Source organism: Antechinus flavipes, chromosome 1 (assembly GCF_016432865.1).
Source record: "Antechinus flavipes isolate AdamAnt ecotype Samford, QLD, Australia chromosome 1, AdamAnt_v2, whole genome shotgun sequence".
Taxonomy (NCBI): Eukaryota; Metazoa; Chordata; class Mammalia; order Dasyuromorphia; family Dasyuridae; genus Antechinus; species Antechinus flavipes.
In genome coordinates, this window is record NC_067398.1 from 19305114 (window position 1) to 19320856 (window position 15743).

Sequence of the window (15743 nt, forward strand, 5' to 3'; positions counted from 1 at the left end):
ACAACTGAGTAACTGACTGGAATTTAAGATTGTTGACTGATGGTCAGATTGTTAGACTGCCCCTGTTATCATATAATATGAAATATTATATCATTTAAAAACTGTACCCAGTAGTTTTTTTCTGCTGAAGAAACCTGCTCAAAATTCTCTTGGACAAATAAGACAAAATATTTGTCAAATCAATTTTAGAACTGATAATGTGAAAATATTACAAATAATTAAGACAAATTTATTTGAACTCAACCAGAGCTTAGTTGCTGTTACTTTATTTTCTTTGGGACTTCCTTTCCCCTTTTAAATGTCATCCTCTAAAACAATCTATGCTTGAATGTTCTCTTGGCCATCTTGTCCACAGAATCACAGAATTTAATTTAATATAATATACAAGCATTTAATGTTTGCAATGTACAAGGGATGTACCTGTCCAAGAGGTCATTGGTCCAAACTAAGCCAGAATCTGAAGAGCAATTGTCTCTAAAATGTGATATCAGGTCAATCAAGGCTGACTAAGGCAGAGTGACTTCCCGGGTTGTAGACCCTATTTTCTTATTGTTGCTTAGTTGGTTCCAGTCATATCTGACTCTTCATGTTCCCATTTGGAGTTTTCTAGATACTTTTTCTAAATTTGGAGATTCTAGAATTTCTAGATTGAAAGACACTAATGTGGTTGGCCATTTATTTCTTCAATTCATACAAATTGGTTTAAATGACTTGTCCAGGTGACAGTCCCTCCCAGCTTTTCCTGTGTCTTTGTCCTGTGCTTTTAATCCAGTTAAAGATACAAATGTTGAACAATATAGGATTGAGTTCAGTGACAACATCCATCTAAAGATTTTCCTTTAAGAGTTGTTGGTGACCATTAATGACATTTTTGGGTATCTAGTCATTCAGTCAGATATTAATCATATTTGATATTTCACCTTACTGTAGTTTTGACTTTCTGAGAATTTTTACAAAGATGTGTAATGATACTTTTAGATCTCTTTTATAAGCACCTAATCAAATAGTATTTATGTAGTATAATCTATACAGGAGATACAATAATAATAAACTGTCAAATCTCCAAATAACAAGATTATTGTCTTTCAGTCTTTTCAGTCATGACTGACACTTCATGAACCCATGGCAAAGATACTACAATAAACTACTATTTCCTTCTTAAGCCCATTTTACAGATGAGGAAATGAAGGCAAACAGAGTTATAGGTCTTGTTCAGGGTCACTAAACTAGTAAGTGTCTGAGACCAGATTTGAACTCAAGTCTTCTTGACTCCAGATCTGGAATTCCATCCATTGCACTCCTCAGTTACCCTAGGTGGCAAATATCAAATTTAAATATCCTACAGAACTAATAGACTATTATTGATCTTGATCATCAACACAAATTTAAGTGCTTCCCATAACTTGTCCCAAAATAGCAGTGTTTCATAAAAACTCAAGAACAATGTTTTTCATACATGTTGCTAGCCCAGATACACATAAACTTCTTACTTCACAGAACCAAAAATTGAAAAATAAACAAATAAAAACATTTTTAAAGGCTAGACAGTTGGCTAAGAGATCAAAGCTCTTGAAAAATAGCATATGGTACATATCATCTCTCCACCATCCTTCTGTCTTAAAGTCTCAGTCTTTAATCTCTATCTCTATTTCCCTCCTTCCTTCTCCTCTCCCTTTCTGACTCTTTGAATCAATAAAAGAAAGTGGAGAAATGTAGAGATGATTAGGGAATTTGACTCCAAGAGTCAAATCAAGTCTATTCCTAGTGGTTTCATAAAAGATAAATCGGTTGTTACTCAATTGCAGAAAGTATATATTTATCTATAGAATGCTGAATATAAAGAAATCTTAACAATTTAGCACATTATCCTAGTACCATTTCTATCTAAACTCCATTGTTGAAGATGAGATGATGATAATAACAACAGCTAGTTTTGTATCAGGTTTTAAGGTTTTCAAAATGTCTTGTTTGTCAATGAGCATTTATTAAGCGAATACTCTGTGCCAAACACTAACACCTTAATTCATTTGAAAGATATTTTATCCTTTTATTAAAAATAAATAAATAGAGACTTAAATGTCTGAGTGCCTTTTTTCACGGCCACATTGCTGGAAAATTTTAGAGACTAAATTTGAACCTTGTCTTTCTCATTTCAACTCCAAGGCTCTGTCTGATTTGTCATTCTTCAGGAAAAATATAAAATATATTTCTTGATCATAAGGATCTTGCAACTTAGTTAATAAGATAAGAATTGCTATCTGCAGCATGGAAGGAGTTCAAAGAAGACAAAAGAATCATACCGGCTAATTAAAAATTAACATTTTATTGCACTATTATCTATCCTTTCAAAATAAAAACCAGAGACCTTTTATATATAAAGACACACATAAACACATAAATGTAGATATAGATATATTCACTTCCCCACCCACACACCCTCCCAAAAATCCCAAATCCTCCTTTGCCAAGCAACCTTGTAGAAAAAGAAGCATCTCAAGAGTGTTTATATTAATCTGATCCATTTTCTGGCAGTGTTGATAGAAATTTTTAATAATTAGTAGCTAAGATTGAAAACTAGGGAAATCCTAGGAATGATGAAGCTTCTGATGTATCACCATGCCATATGGAGATTTCTTTAATTAGAAAAACTGTCAAATGAAATTCGCCCAGATAAAAAGAACCAGGAACATTTATTGCCTGGTCTTACCTATAGTCACCAGCCTCCAACAGTTACTCATCGACATATAGGATTGAGTTTGAAGGGAACGTATATAAGATTGAATCCAATCGTCTCCTATGTTACAGATGAGAAAAATGATATTTCAAGATGGAAATGCTCTATACAAGGTCACACAACATAGCAGCTGAGCCAGGCAAGAACCCAGGACTTCTAAGTGTGAATTATGGGGTCTTCTCTCACATAGTGACTGAAGCTGAGACCCAGAGAACCAAAGACAAATGTATAATTACTTAGAAGAAATTAAATCCATCATTCTTGTCTCATCTCCTTCCCTCCTTTCCCCTCCTATTCTCTTCTCTTTTCTGGAGGTAGTATTATCCTTGTTCTACTTTTCTCCAGTGAATATAACCAAGAGTAATGGGTGAACAATTTAACAGAGGAGGCACTGTTGGCAGGATGTCAGGAGAAAAAATTCATAACCGTCAATGCTGTCCAAGAGTGGAATAGTCTCTTCTGGGAATTAGTGAACTTCCCATCATTGGAGAGCTTCGTGCAAAGACTGGATGATCACTTCCTGAACCTATTGCAGAGGGCATTATTATTCAGGTGTATAATCTAGACTTTTAGGTTGCTTCTGACTTAAGATTCTAGAATTCTTGTACTTAGAGTGATTATTGCTCTAACAGAATTTCCTTTGGTGAGCCACATGATGGAAGCCATTTTTTCTTTTTCTTTTTAAGTTTTTTTTTAATATTTTTATTCCTCCTTCCTCAAGATACTAATCAATCAGATATAAGTAATGAATGTACAATTATGTAAAATATTTCCATATTAGTTATTTTATACAAAAAGGCTCAAACAAAAAAAATAAAGAAGCAAAGTAAAAAATAGCATGCTTCAATCTGTATTCAAAGAATATCAGTTTTGTTTTGTTTTTTCCAGGAGGTAAACAGTATATTTCATCATTAGTCCATTGGGATTGTCTTATATTACTGTATTGCTAAAAATAAAATTCCTGGTACTATGTAAAATGTTCTCCTGATTGTGTTCACTTCCCTATGCATCAGTTCACGTAAGTCTTTTTTCTGAAATTATTCCTTTTTTATAAAATAATAATATTCTATTACAATCATATACCATAATATGTCTAGCCATTCCCAATTAATAGGTACCCCTTTTATTATGGAAGCCATTTTTTCAAAGAACTATAAATGTCTTTTATACCTTGGCCATCTGGTGTTATCCAACCATCCTCTTTTCTTTTTTATAAATGTTTATAAATGTCAACCCTGCATTCATGAGCACATAGACCCAACTCTCAGATCCAGTCACTGTGTCTCAGACTTCAGACTAGCAGCAAATAGCCAGTATTTCATGTATTTTCTCTAATGTTGTTAAGAAGAAAAAAGCCAAAGCCTAACCGAGTCAACAAGAACAAAGAATCAGCAAAATATGATGGCTGTGCCATCCAAAGGAAAAAGAAGATATAGTGGCTGAAACATGAGTTTCTCAAGTAGCAAAATGAGTTTCTCAAGTAGCAAAAGGACCAAGAGAAGAAGAGATTATGTAGGATATAGATCCCAGGTAATCTTCTAGATTTTAAAAGTTCCATGACAACAGAGACCAGGTCCCCTAGCCATTTATAGCACCATGAAGAGGGTATATATATATATATATATAATATGGCAGTCTGTCAAAACAAAATGAAATCAATGTATTGATAACATTTATGTATTGAAATTTTAAAAATGAATGCATTAGCTTTTATCTGCTCTGATCCAATAACTTAAGAGAGTATTTTTTATTCTTGTTCCAAGTCTCTTATATGTGATCCTGAAAGAGAGTTAAGTTAGGTAGGAAAGAATAGAAAAAGGACCTTCATCCTAAAATACAGGTAAACGCATTTCTGGTTATAAAGCATTTAACATCTATAATCTCATTTTATCTTTATAACCATTTTACTGAGGAGGAAAGTGAGACCCAAAGAGGCAAAGGAATTTGCCTGAGCTAACTTTCTAATTTGAGCTAACTCAAATCTAAGTCTTTTTTTTTTTTAAATTTTTATTTAATAATTACTTTATATTGACACTCATTTCTGTTCCAATTTTTTTCCCTCCCTCCCTCCACCCCCTCCCCTAGATGGCAAGCAGTCCTTTATATGTTGGATATGTTGCAGTATATCCTAGATACAATATATGTTTGCAGAACCGAACAGTTCTCTTGTTGCATAGGGAGAATTGGATTCAGAAGGTATAAATAACCCGGGAAGAAAAACAAAAATGCAGATAGTTCACATTCGTTTCCCAGTGTTCTTTCTTTGGGTGTAGCTGCTTTTGTCCGTCATTTATCAATTGAAACTCAGGTCTCTTTGTCAAAGAAATCCATCAAAATATGTCCTCATACAATATCGTTGTCGAAGTGTATAATGATCTCCTGGTTCTGCTCATTTCACTTAGCATCAGTTCATGTAAGTCTCGCCAGTCCTCTCTGTATTCATCCTGCTGGTCATTCCTTACAGAGCAATAATATTCCATAACATTCATATACCACAATTTACCCAGCCATTCTCCAATTGATGGGCATCCATTCATTTTCCAGTTTCTAGCCACTACAAACAGGGCTGCTACAAACATTTTGGCACATACAGGTCCCTTTCCCTTCTTTAGTATTTCTTTGGGATATAAGCCCAATAGAAACACTGCTGGATCAAAGGGTATGCACAATTTGATAATTTTTTGGGCATAATTCCAGATTGCTCTCCAGAATGGTTGGATTCGTTCACAACTCCACCAACAATGCAATAGTGTCCCAGTTTTCCCGCATCCCCTCCAACATTCATCATTATTTTTTCCTGTCATCTTAGCCAATATGACAGGTGTGTAGTGGTATCTCAGAGTTGTCTTAATTTGCATTTCTCTGATCAATAATGATTCGGAACACTCTTTCATATGAGTGGTAATAGTTTCAATTTCATCCTCTGAAAATTGTCTGTTCATATCCTTTGACCATTTATCAATTGGAGAATGGCTTGATTTCTTATAAATTTGAGTCAGTTCTCTATATATTTTGGAAATGAGGCCTTTATCAGAACCTTTAACTGTGAAAATGTTTTCCCAGTTTGTTGCTTCCCTTCTAATCTTGTTTGCATTAGTTTTATTTGTACAAAGGCTTTTTAATTTGATGTAATCGAAATTTTCTATTTTGTGATCAGTAATGGTCTCTAGTTCATCTTTGGTCACAAATTTCTTTCTCCTCCACAAGTCTGAGAGATAAACTATTCTATGTTCCTCTAATTTATTTATAATCTCGTTCTTTATGCCTAGGTCATAGACCCATTTTGATCTTATCTTGATATATGGTGTTAAGTGTGGGTCCATGCCTAATTTCTGCCATACTAATTTCCAATTATCCCAGCAGTTTTTATCAAATAATGAATTCTTTTCCCAGAAGTTAGGGAATTTGGGTTTGTCAAACACTAGATTGCTATAATTGACTATTCTGTCTTGTGAACCTAGCCTTTTCCACTGATCCACTAATCTATTTCTTAGCCAATACCAAATGGTTTTGGTGACTGCTGCTTTATAATATAATTTTAGATCGGGTACAGCTAGGCCACCTTCATTTGATTTTTTTTTCATTAATTCCCTTGAGATTCTCGACTTTTTATTGTTCCATATGAATTTTGTTGTTATTTTTTCTAGATCAATAAAATATTTTCTTGGAAGTCTGATTGGTATAGCACTAAATAAATAGATTAGTTTAGGGAGTATTGTCATCTTTATTATGTTCGCTCGGCCGATCCAAGAGCACTTAATATTTTTCCAATTATTTAAGTCTGACTTTATTTGTGTGGAGACTTTTTTATAATTTTGCTCATATAATTCCTGACTTTCCTTTGGTAGATAGATTCCCAAATATTTTATGGTATCAACAGTTATTCTGAATGGAATTTCTCTTTGTATCTCTTGCTGTTGGGTTTTGTTGGTGATGTATAAAAATGCTGAGGATTTATGGGGATTTATTTTGTAGCCAGCTACTTTGCTAAAATTATGAATTATTTCCAATAGCTTTTTAGTAGAATCTCTGGGGTTCTCTAGGTATACCATCATATCATCTGCAAAGAGTGATAGTTTGGTTTCCTCATTGCCTACTCTAATTCCTTTAATTTCTTTCTCGACTCTTATTGCCGAGGCTAGTGTTTCTAATACGATATTAAATAATAATGGTGATAGTGGGCAACCTTGCTTCACTCCAGATCTTACTGGGAAAGGTTCCAGTTTTTCCCCATTGCATATGATGCTTACTGATGGTTTTAAATATATGCTCCTGACTATTTTAAGGAAAAGTCCATTTATTCCTATGCTCTCAAGTGTTTTTATTAGGAATGGATGTTGGATTTTATCAAATGCTTTTTCTGCATCTATTGAGATGATCATATGGTTTTTGTTTGTTTGGTTATTGACATAGTCAATTATGCTAATAGTTTTCCTAATATTGAACCAGCCCTGCATTCCTGGTATAAATCCTACTTGGTCGTAGTGTATTATCCTGGTGACGATTTTCTGTAATCTTTTTGCTAATATTTTATTTAAGATTTTAGTATCAATATTCATTAGGGAGATTGGTCTATAATTTTCTTTCTCTGTTTTCAGCCTACCTGGTTTAGGTATCAGTACCATGTCTGTGTCATAAAAGGAGTTTGGTAGGACTCCTTCAATCCCTATTTTTTCAAATAGTTTATATAACATTGGAGTTAATTGTTCTTTAAATGTTTGGTAGAATTCACATGTAAATCCATCTGGTCCTGGGGATTTTTTCTTAGGGAGTTGATTGATAGTTTGTTCTATTTCTTTTTCTGAGATGGGACTGTTTAGGATATTTACTTCTTCCTCTGTTAGTTTGGGCAAGCTATATTTTTGGAGGTATTTTTCTATTTCATTTAAGTTGTCGAATTTATTGGCATAAAGTTGGGCAAAGTAACTCCTAATTATTGCTCTAATTTCCTCTTCGTTAGTGGCGAGTTCTCCCTTTTCATTTTTAAGACTAACAATTTGATTTTCCTCTTTCCTTTTTTTAATCAGATTTACTAAAGGTTTGTCTATTTTGTTGGTTTTTTCATAGAACCAACTCTTAGTTTTATTAATCAATTCAATAGTTTTTTTACTTTCAATTTTATTGATCTCACCTTTTATTTTTAGAATTTCAAGTTTAGTGTTTGACTGGGGGTTTTTAATTTGTTCCTTTTCTAGCATTTTTAATTGCAAACCCAGTTCATTGATCTTCTATTTCTCTATTTTATACAAATAGGCCTCTAGAGATATGAAATTTCCCCTTATTACCGCTTTGGCTGCATCCCATACATTTTGGTATGATGTCTCATTATTATCGTTTTCTTGGGTGAAGTTATTAATTATGTCTATGATTTGCTGTTTCACCCAATCATTCTTTAGTATGAGATTATTTAGTTTCCAATTATTTTTTGGTTTACTTCCCCCTGGTTTTTTGTTGAATGTAATTTTCATTGCATCGTGGTCTGAAAAGGATGCATTTACTATTTCTGCCTTACTGCATTTGAGTTTGAGGTTTTTATGTCCTAATATATGGTCAATTTTTGTATAGGTTCCATGAACTTCTGAAAAGAAAGTGTATTCCTTTCTGTCTCCATTACATTTTCTCCAGAGATCTATCATATCTAACTTTTCTAGTATTCTATTTACCTCTTTGACTTCTTTCTTATTTATTTTGTGGTTTGATTTATCTAATTCTGAGAGTGCAAGGTTGAGATCTCCCACTATTATAGTTTTACTGTCTATTTCTTCTTGCAGCTCTCTTAGTTTCTCTTTTAAGAATTTAGATGCTACCCCACTTGGTGCATATATGTTTAATATAGATAGTGCTTCATTATCCATGCTACCCTTTAGCAAGATATAGTGTCCTTCCTTATCTCTTTTAATTAGGTCAATTTTTGCTTTAGCTTGATCTGAGATCAGGATGGCTACCCCTGCTTTTTTGACTTCACCTGAAGCATAGTAGATTTTGCTCCAACCTTTTACCTTTAACCTGCATGTATCTCCCCGCTTCAGGTGTGTTTCCTGTAAACAACATATTGTAGGATTCTGGCTTTTAATCCATTCTGCTAACCGCTTCCTCTTTATGGGGGAGTTTACCCCATTCACATTTATGGTTAGAATGACCAATTCTGTATTACTTGCCATCTTGTTAACCCCGGTTTATGCTTTTCTCCCTTCTTTCCCCTTTCCCCCCCTTCCCAGTATTAAGCTTGTGAGCACCACTTGCTTCTCACAGCTCTCCCTTTTTAGTATCCCTCCCCCCACCTTAGAGTTCCTCCCCCTATCTTACCCCTTTCCCTCCCAGTTCCCGTATGCCCTTCCGCTTAGCTTATTCCTTCCCTTTTCACTTTTCCCTTCTCACTTTTCAATGAGATGGGAGAAGTTTCACCATAGATTGAATATGTCTTAAGATTTTTCACTTAAAGCCAATTCTGAAGGCAGTAAGATACCCACTATATTCATCCCCCTCCATTCTTTCTCTCAGATATAATAGGTTTCCTATGCCTCTTCATGAGATGTACTACCCCCACTTTACCCTTTTTCTGATACAATGTCCTTTCCACATCAATTTCTAGAACAAGGTATACATGTATTCTTTATACATCTATATAGTCAAAATATAGTTCCCAAGATTAATCTTTACCTTTTTAGATTTCTCTTGAGTTCTATATTTGTAGATCAAACTTTTTGTTAAGTTCTGGTTTTTTCATCAGAAATAGATGAAATTCGCTTACTTCGTTGAATGTCCATCTTCTTCCCTGGAAAAAGATGCTCATTCTCGCTGGGTAAGTTATTTTTGGTTGCATACCAAGTTCCTTAGCCTTTCGGAATATCATATTCCAGGCCCTTCGATCTTTTAATGTGGATGCTGCCAGATCCTGGGTGATCCTTATTGTGGCTCCTTGATATTTGAATTGGGTTTTTCTAGCCGCTTGCAATATTTTTTCCTTCATCTGAGGGTTCTGGCATTTGGCCACTATATTCCTTGGTGTTTTGATTTTAGGATCCCTTTCAGTGGGTGATCGATGAATCCTTTCAATGTTTATTTTTTCCTCTGTTCCTATGACTTCTGGGCAGTTCTCTTTGATAATTTCCTGGAAAACAGTGTCCAGGCTCTTTTTTTCATCATGTTTTTCTGGGAGTCCAATGATTCTCAGATTGTCTCTCCTGGATCTGTTTTCCAGGTCTGTTGTCTTCCCCAGAAGGTATTTCACATTTTTCTCCATTGTTTGATTTTTTTGGATTTGCTTGACTGATTCTTCTTGTCTCCTCGAGTCATTCAATTCCACTTGTTCAAGTCTGATTTTCAGTGAAGTATTCTCTTCACTCACTTTTTTAAAATCTTTTTCTAATAGTCCAATTGAGTTCTTTTGTTCTGTGGAATTTTTTTCCATTTCGCCAATTTTGTTTTCCAGTTCACCAATCCTGTTTTTCAAGGATTTTACTTCTTTATCCACTCTCTCTTTAACTTTCTCCAGGCTCTTTTGCCAAGCCTCCCTCTCCTTTTCCCAAGCTTCCTTCTCCTTTTGCCAAGCCTCACTCTGCTTTCCCCATTTTTCTTCTAGCTCCCTTGTGAGAGCCTTTTTAATCACTTCTATGAGGTTCATCTGTGCTGAGGAACAGACGATCTCCTCCTTTGGGGATTCACCTGGGGACTGCCTGTTTTTAGTCTCCTCAGGATTTAGAGTCTGCTCTCTATCTGTGTAGAAGCTGTCAAGGGTTAAAGTCCTCTTCAGCTTCTTGCTCATTCTGTCTATTAATCAGAGACAAACTACCAAAGAAAAACAGAAAAAACTGGAGTCTTTCTTTGGGGGAGGGGTTGGGTATGTTATCGAGCTTCCTCTACAGACTGCAGGAGGCAGCAGTGAGGCACTAGCAGGACTGTGCTGCGCCTGCGCTCTGAGATCCCAGAGCGTGCTGAGTCACTGAGCGGGGGGAAGGGGGGGGCGGCCAGGTCCCGAGAGACTCCAGCTGTTTGGGGTTGTATTCTTCAGCCCCGGTGTTTTTAGCTTCTCTGCTGGGCTGCTGACTTGCTGTTGGAGCAAAATGTCCAAACCTGTAGCGAATCTTTCCCCTCAGAGACGGCTGCGATCACTCCCCACCCCCTCTTCAGTCTGCTCCCGTGCTCTCATTGCCGCTGCCCTCAGCCTGCGCCCGATCCAGAACCATCCCAGCCCTCCAGTAAAGACAGACCTTTCTTGGTGGATCTCAAGGATGGCTTCTCTTGGTAATTATATGTGGGTTTTTTTCAGTCAAGCATTGATTCAGAGGCTTGTAATGAAGTGGATAGTGAGAGAAAGCACGGAGCTTATGCAGCTGTGAGCCTCCTCTCCGCCATCTTAACCGGAAGTCCTAAATCTAAGTCTTTTGAATCCAATCCTTTCTTATAATTAGTAACCAATAAACATTTATTGACAAATAATATAAAAGATGCATTTTAGAAACTGTATGAATAAGAAAGGCAATTGACTCCCTGGTGGTAAGAACTTTCAAAGTATGAACATTTCCTCCCACTTTGGCAAAGATAACATAGGAAACTTGTGTGTTCCACTGGCACAATCTCAAGACAAAATTAGGGAAAACCATCACATCAGGTGAATCTCTGTGTCAAACTGATGGGAATCGGAATCACATGAGAGGGGCAGGTCTTGGTCTGCATCACTGACAGAGATAACTGTATGAGTGAGATCACAAAACAATTACAAAATCTGGATAGATAAGCCAAGGTGACAAGTTAGTGCTCTGATGTCTCTAGAATAAGGCATTGAAGGAGACCCAAATCAAACTAGGAAAAGTATAATGGCCTACAACTTGGTCTACATTTTCCCCCAGGCAAGTACTAATGTTTGCATTGTGATTCATGGATATATGTGTATCTGTGTGTATGTGTGTATAATTTGATCTTTATACCATCATTATTATATTGCTATTACTATCACCCCCATTTTACAGATGAAGAAAATGTGCTTAAGAGAGTTTGAGTGACTTGTTTGGGGTCACACAGTTATTAAATGTTTAAATTCAAAGCCAATCTCAGGACTTTTTGACTCAAGTCCAACATTCTATCAACAGCATCAAGCTGCCCAAGAATATGAGAGGCAAAAAAATAAAAATAAAAATAAATAAAAAGGTCTCAATGAGACCTGAAGTCATTATTGAGGGAGGAGATCAATCAAGGCTTCATGGAGAAGGTAATTGAATTGATCATTAAAAGATCATGGAATTGCAAAAAGTAAAAAAAGGCACAGGAGCAAAGGCCCTGAAATGCAGAGAGGGGGTATCTTTAAGGAGTCTGGTGTGCTGGACACTCAGATGGTTTTGTACAATTTCAGCTTTAAATAAGGTTTTTGTCCATTTACTATCAAATAATTTATCAATGGCCCAATATATTCATGTTATTTTAACGCTCAGTGAGAATATTTAGAAACATGTTAATAATAAAAAAGAAACTTAGTCTCTTTCCCTGAGTTGTCACAGCCCAAAACAATATACCCATTCTCCTTGACACTAATTGTAGTCACTTAAGGAATTCTGCATCACTTCTTAGCCATTTCATGTGCATTGGTCTTAGTTTAAAGGCAGCTGGTGGTATAATGGATGGAATACTAGTCCAGGAATTAGAGATTTTAAGTCAAATCTGGCCTTAGATACTTACTTGTTGTGTGATCTAAGCAATTTACTTTTAACCTCCATCTACTTCAGTTTCCTCAACTGTAAAATGGGAATAATAATAGCACCTGGTCTGCAAGATTGCTATGAGGATAATATGAGATAATGTTTATCTTTTTAAAGTACTTAGCACAGTGACTGGCACATAGTAGGTACAAAGAAATGTTTATTTCCTCTCCCTTTTTCCCAAATGTAGATTTGAGATTCGAGTAAGAACACTCAAATAGAGGAATAGTTCTATGGAGACAAGAGAGTGAAGCAAGTATGGAGGGAGAACCAGAAAGAACTGAAGGATTGAGGTCATGGTAAGAGAAAAGGAAGTTAATCCTGTCTGACAAAAGGAAAGATGGATACAAAAAAGATCAGATAAAAAAAATGTAGGAGTTCATGACTATAGCAGTGGAACACTCATGGGGGATAAGATAATCAGAGATCTGACTCTCCTGATGCTGCTGAAGAGAAAAGCAATCTGCAGTTTGGGAAAGGGCAACGCTGGTCAGCCCTGGAGTCAGGAGATCTGCTCTCTGTGTGACCTCTCCAAGAGTCTTGACCTCCCTTTGCCTCAGTTTCCTCAACTGTAAAAAAAACTGGAGGTTGAACTTAGTTCCTGAAATCTCTTCCAGCTCAAGAACTATTATCTTAAATTGTTATCTTGTCTGTTGTTTCTTAGAAATGTAACGGTCGGGTTAACTGTAACTCTAGATACGATAACTAGAATATGGTATAGTAGTATTTCTAGTGTTTTCTCTTTTCCAATATTCCAATGAATTCTCTATATTTTAGTATAAAATGAGCATGCTCAACAAGAAATTGATTGCTTAGTCACATGATTTTTATTGTAGCCTAATGACTCCCTTTGTCTATATAGATGTCCATAACCATTAGAGAAAGGTTTAAATACATATGCCCAAATGTACATGCACAGACATATATAAAACAAATTACTAAACTTTCTCATGCAAAAAAAAAAATTGTCATAAAATACAGCCAATTGTAATTACACTCCTCTTAAATAGGCCATAAGAGAAAGGAACACCCTGATTTCACTCTTGATTTCCTCTTTAATGATTCCGGCCATAAAGGACTGGTTAGTCTCATCTGTCAAGAGGCAGAACAGCTAGTATCCAACATATCGCAGTTTAACTAATCAACTGTCCTGACTGCTCTGTGGATATTGATCTGGGAAGGTCTTGTATCTCGCTAAAGTACCTTGTACACAATCTCCGAGCTTGTGTTTTTGGTTGACGTGAAGGCAATCTTTGGGAATTACTGTGCAACAGTCATTCTTTCGGTAAGCACACAGAAAATACTGGTTATGTAGAGGAATGACCCAATTCAACCAGCACATTTTCTTCTAAGTACAATAGATGTCAACTTATATTAATGGCATTCGTATATATCTATTTATTTTAAATATATATGTATTATCTTAAATATATATACATACACACACATATAAATATATTGAGAAGAACATCAGGAATATTAAATCATTTGGAGACTAAGCATGAGTGTTCCTAAGATCTGGTCTGAGACTCTCTTCTTTTCTCTTTACTTTCTGTCTTAGTGACTTAATCCATGTCAATTTCTTCAAATATCATCTATATGAATACACACACATATTATGTCTCTATCTAAATATCTATCCATCTATCTACCTGTCTGTCTGTCTGTCTGTCTGTCTGTTTCTCTCTCTCTCTCTCTTTCTCTCTCTCTCTCTCTCTTTCTCTCTCTCTCTCTCTCTCTCTCTCTCTCTCTCTCTCTCTCTCTCTCTCTCTCGCTTTCTCAAATCTCCCAGTGGACATTTCCACCTGGATTTCCTAACATCTCAAATTCAATATATCCCAAGTTGGATGTCACCATCTTTCTTCCTTCCCAGTATCTTCTCTCCCCGAAGCTTCCCTGTTTCTATCGAAGAAACGTTCTGCCCAGAAGCTGTTTAATTAACCTGAAATCATCCTCTTCTTCCTCACCTCCCTCCATCCAATCAGTTGCTCAGTCTGGTTAATTTTCTTTTCAGATCTCTCTCTCCATCCCCTTTTCTCCATCCACATAACTAACACCCTAGGTCAGGCCCTCATGTACCCCTCACCTGAACTACTGTGTCTCCCTAATTGGTGGCTGTGCAGCTGAGCAGCCTCACAGACTTGCCCCGAAAATCTTTCCAAAGCACAGGACTTGGCATTGCCTTGTCCTTCTCAAAGCCTCTCCGAGGATTTCTCTATTTCTAAGTTAGAATACATAAACACAATAGCTTTGCATTCCAATTCCTCTACAATCTGTGTCCTGTCCATCTTTCCAATTTCATTTCACATTACTTTTTCATGTACTCTAGTCTACATTATAGCTACATTATCTACTGACTATACCTAATAATAATAATAATAATAATAATAATAATTAGTATTTCCATAGTATTTACCAGGTACTGGCCACTGTGTTAAATGCTTTACAAATATGACTTTGTTTGATTATCACCACAAACCTAGGAGGTAGGTACTATTATTATCTCCATTTTACAGAATAAGAAACTGAGACAAACAGAAGTTAAATGACTTGATCAAGACCACACAGCAAGCACATGTCTGAAATAGGATTGGAACTCAGGTTTTCCTGTCTCTAGGACAAGCCTTTTATCCATTGCAGTAGCTCTAACTCCACTTTAATTTCATTTCTAATCCCAAGCCCACCATTCCACATCCAACCCAGGTGATCTGCTCAGCCATTCACCAAACTTTCACTTCCTCTTCATCACTGGTTTTATGGAATCTGATTATCCTTCAAACTCAGCTCAGATGTCACCTGCTCCCTAAGGACGTCTCCAGAATTTGCCCGATGCTGGAAGGCTCTCCCTCCTTCTTTCAGTTACCTTATACATCATTTTACTTAATAGGATGTAAGCTTCTTGAGTACAGAAACCATTTGTTTTTTTAAATCCACAGCATCTAGAACATTTTTTTTTGCACGTAGGTCAGTCATTTTTCAGTCATGTCTCATTCTTGTGAACCCATGTGGTATTTTCTTGGCAAAGATACTGGAGGTTTACCACTTCTTTTTCCAGCTTTCTCTTTACAAATAAAGAAACTGAGACTAATAGGGGTTAAGTTGCCCAACGACACATAATTACTAAGTGTCCAAGACCAGATTTGAACTCAAAAAGATGGGTTTTCCTGACTTTAGACCTGGGACTCTATCCACTACGCCACCTGGTTGTTCCTTGTATATACTTAATAACTCTTCATGAATTGGAAATGGTTTTATTCATTTACTCATGAAACAATTAGGGACTATCCACATGATCTCAACTGCTATCTTCAAGTTCA

General features: G+C 36.0%; 1 protein-coding gene across 1 annotated transcript in view; it reads right to left on the reverse strand.

Annotated features, from left to right (window-relative positions):
* FHIT (fragile histidine triad diadenosine triphosphatase) overlaps positions 1 to 15743 on the reverse strand; it is a 1008280-nt gene that overhangs the window by 407935 nt on the left and 584602 nt on the right. The window lies entirely within an intron of this gene.